At 35.3% G+C, this 4,498-nt stretch overlaps 1 pseudogene; it reads right to left on the reverse strand.

Annotated features, from left to right (window-relative positions):
- Nucleotides 1–3,740: 3,740 nt before the first annotated feature.
- On the reverse strand, nucleotides 3,741–4,207 carry LOC118842067 (annotated as a pseudogene).
- Between the last annotated feature and the right edge of the window lie 291 nt (nucleotides 4,208–4,498).

Below are 4,498 nucleotides of genomic sequence, written 5' to 3' on the forward strand. Positions count from 1 at the left end.
GAGAGATAATTTAAAAATTATTGGACTACCTGAAAGCCATGATCAAAAAAAAGAGCCTAGATACCATCTTTCAAGAAATTATCAAGGAGAACTGCCCTGATATTCTAGAGCCACAGGGACAAAATAGAAATTGAAAGAATCCATCGATCACCTCCTCAAATAGATCCCAAAAAGAAATCTAGGAATATTGTCGCCAAATTCCAGAGCTCCCAGATCAAGGAGAAAATACTGCAAGCAGCCAGAAAGAAACAATTTGAGTATTGTGGAAACCCAATCAGAATAACCTAAGATCTGGCAGCTTCTACATTAAGAGATCGAAGGGCTTGGAATGCGATATTCCGGAGGTCAATGGAGCTAGGATTAAAACCTAGAATCACCTACCCAGCAAAACTGAGTATCATGCTCCAAGGCAAAATATGGATTTTCAATAAAATAGAGGACTTTCAAGCTTTCTCAGTGAAAAGACTAGAACTGAATAGAAAATTTGACTTTCAAACACAAGAATCAAGAGAAGCATGAAAAGGTAATCAAGAAATGGAAATTGCAAGGGACTTACTAAAGTTGAACTGTTTTGTTGACATTCCTACATGGAAAGATGATGTGTATGATTCATGAGACCTCAGTATTAGGGTAGTTGAAGGGAATATGCATATATATATATATATATATATATATATATATATATATATATATATATGTTTATGTATATATATATATATAAGTGAATGTGTATGTATGTATATATCTATGTGTATATGTATGTATGTGTATGTATGTATGTATATATATATGTGTGTGTTTATATATATATATATATATATATGTAAAAGAGAGAGAGCAGACACAGGGTGAGTTGAAGATGAAGGGAAGATATCTAAAAGAAATAAAATGAAATTAAGGCATGAGAGAGAAACATACTGAGAGAGGGAGATAGGGAGAGATAGAATGGGGTAGATTATCTCGCATAAAGGTGGCAAGAGGAAGCAGTTTTGTGGGAGGAGGGGAGAGGGCAGGTGAGGGGGGAATGAGTGAACCTTGCTCTCATCGGATTTGGCCTGAGGAGGGAATACCATACATACTCAGTTGGGTGTCTTACCCCACAGGAAAGAAGAGGGAGGAAGATAAAAAAAAATAAAAGGGGGGGGATGATGGAGGGTAGGGCAGATGGGGTGGAGGTAATCAAAACAAACACTTTGGAAGGGGGACAGGGTCAAGGGAGAAAATTCAATAAAGCGGGATGGGTTGGGAGGGAGCAAAATGTAGTTAGCCTTTCACAACACGAGTATTGTGGAAGGGTTGTACATAATGATACATGTGTGGCCTAGGTTGAATTGCTTGACTTCTTGGGGAGGGTGGGTGGGAAGGGAAGAGGGGAGAGAATTTGGAACTCAAAGTTTTAAAAACAGATGTTCAAAAACAAATAAAAAGTTTTTGCATGCAACTAAAAAATAAGATACACAGGCAATGCGGCATAGAAATTTATTTGCCCTACGAGAAAGGAAGGGAAAAGGGGATGAGAGGGGAGGAGGGGTGATAGAGGGGAGGCTGACTGGGGAACAGGGCAACCAGAATATATGCCATCTTGGAGTGGGGGGAGGGTGGAAATGGGGAGAAAATTTGTAATTCAAACTGTTGTGAAAATCAGTGCTGAAAACTAAATATGTTAAATAAATAAATTAAAAAAGAGAGAGTATATATAAACACAGAGTATGGGTTTAAGTTGACTTTGTATGATGATATTTTAAAAATTAATGGGTTGAAAAAAGGATTGCATTAGGAAAAGAGGAAAGGGAGAGGCAGAATGGGGTAGATTACATCACATGAAGAGGCACAAAGAACCTATTATAGTAGAGAAAAAGAAGGGATGGGTAAGCAATGTTTGAACATTACTCTCATGGAATTTGACTCAAAGAAGGAATAATCTACACACTCACTTGAGTGTATAGATTCATTTTGGCCAATAAGGAAGTAGGAGGGGAAAGGGGAAAGCAAAGTGAAAGGGGTGCTGAAAGAAGGAAGGCGGATCAGAGGAGGTGATTGTCAGAAGCAAAACTCTGGTAAGGAGGGACATGGTGAAAAGAGAGAGAAAAGGAGAAATGGGGGAGGTGAGAATTGGGATGGAGTAAATATAGAGTTAGTAATCATCCCTGTGAATGTGAATGGGATGAACTCTCTCATAAAATGGAAGTGGGTAGCAGAGCGGATGAAACACCAGAATCCTGTAATAAGTTGTTTATAGGAAAGACATTTGAAGCAAAGAGATACACACAGAGTAGAGGTAAAAGACTAGAGCACAATCTATTATGTTTTAGCTGAAGTAAAAATAAATAAATAAACAGGGCAGCAAAACTGATTTCAGACAAAGCAAAAGAAAAATATATCTAATTAAAAGAGATAAGGAAGAAAACTACATTTTGCTGAAATAGAAAATGAAATAATATTAATACTAGACATGTGTGCACCCAATAGGATAGCATCCAAATTCTTACAGGAGAAATTAAGGTAGTTTCTCTAAGAAATAGAAAGCAAAACTATACTAGTGGGGGACCTTAACCTCTCCTTCTCAGAACTAGTTAAATTGAACCACAAAATAAACAAGAAAGAAGTTAAGGAGGTGAATAGAATTTTATAAAAGGTAGCTATAAGATATGATATACTGGAGAAAATTGAATGGGAATAGATGGCACCTACACAAAAATTGGTCATGAGCAATGGTTTTATAAACCTTTCAATCAAATGCATAAAAGCAAAAAAATATTAAATGTATACCTTTCATATAATGATGTAATAAAATTTATATGTAATAAAGGGCCGAGGAAAGATAGGCTGAAAATGAATTGGAAGCTAAATAATCTAATCCTAAAGAATGAGTGGGTCAAAGAACAAATAATAGAAACAACTTGATCAAAGAGAATGACAATAATGGGAAAATAAAGCAAAACTTATGGGATACAGTCAAAGCAGTCCTTAGAAAAAATTTTATATCTCTAAATTCTTACCTGAAGGCAATAGGGAAAGAACAGATCAATGAATTGGGCATGCAACTAAAAAAGTTAGAAAAAAATTTAAAATCCCCAATTAAATATCAAATTAGAAATTCTGAAAATCATAAGAGAGATTAATAAAACTAAAAGTAAGGAAACTATTTAACTAATAAAGCTAAGAGCTGGTTTTATTTTTTAAAAAATTAAAAAGCTAAACCTCAAGTTAATTTGATTTTAGAAAAGAAAGAAGAAAACCAAATTACCAGTATCAAAAATGAAAATGGTTAATTTACCATCAATGAAGAGAAAATTAAAGCAATAATTAGGAGCTATTTGCCTAACTATATGCCAAGAAATCTGACAATCTAAGTGAAATGTATGAATATTTACAAAAATATAAATTGCCCAGATTAAAAGAAGAAATAAAATACTTATATAATCCCATTTTAGAAAAAGAAATTGAACAAGCCATCAATGAACTCACTAAAAAAATGTCTCCAGGGCTAGATGGATGTACAAGTGAATTCTACCAAACATTTTAAAAAACAATTATTCAAATACTGTGTAAACTACTTGGAAAAATAGGCTAAGAAAGAGTCCTACCAAAATACTTTTATGATACAAATATGATGTTGATACCTAAACCAGGAAGAGCCAAAAAAGAAAATTATAAATCTATTTCTCTAGTGAATGTTGATGCAAAAAAAGTTTTTATTGCTTTAAATTTTGTTTTATTTAGTCCAATTTAGTAGATGATTAACATTTTCCACCAACTCGGGGCTCAGAAACTTTGACAGGCTTCACAATTTTTTGTTTAGGTACTGCCTTAGTAGGAGCCTTAGCAGCAGATGCAGCTGTCTTCTCAGTTGCTTGCTTGTCCTTTTTTGCTTCCTTGGCAGCCCTGATGGCTTGTTCTCATTGGGCCTTTCGAACTTCAGGTTTCTGGTTCCTCTTGGCCATTATATCAGCAAGAGAAATCCTGGTGATGGCCCTCTGGAATTTAACAGCCCGGCAGGTTCTTTTCTTTTGAATCTCTTCTGACTGTCCCTTCTTGAGCTTTCTTCTATAGTCCAATTGATCTGCCAGGGGTTCCTGTTTGAATTGAATGCAGACTTGCATTTTGCATTCAAAAATTGGAAAACCTTCCCATCCCTGCTGGCATGGCACCTTCCATGACCTGGGTAGATCTTTTACCCACTGAACCTGCACAGCTCAACCTTCATGGCTGCAAGCTGGTCAAAGATGGTGAAGAGAAAGAAAGTGAGGCAAAAATTTTAAATAAAATATTAGCAAAAATATTACAACAATTTATTCTGAGGATAATGCAATATGACCAGGGGGGAATTATACCAGGAAGGCAGGGCTAGTCAATATTAGGAAAACTATCAGCATAATTGACCATATCAATAACAAAACTAACAGAAATCATATGACTATCTCAATAGATGGAGAAAAAGCTTTTGACAAAATATGGCACCCATTAGAAACACTAGAGAGCATAGAAATAAATTTAG

Source organism: Trichosurus vulpecula, chromosome 3 (assembly GCF_011100635.1).
Source record: "Trichosurus vulpecula isolate mTriVul1 chromosome 3, mTriVul1.pri, whole genome shotgun sequence".
Taxonomy (NCBI): domain Eukaryota; kingdom Metazoa; phylum Chordata; class Mammalia; order Diprotodontia; family Phalangeridae; genus Trichosurus; species Trichosurus vulpecula.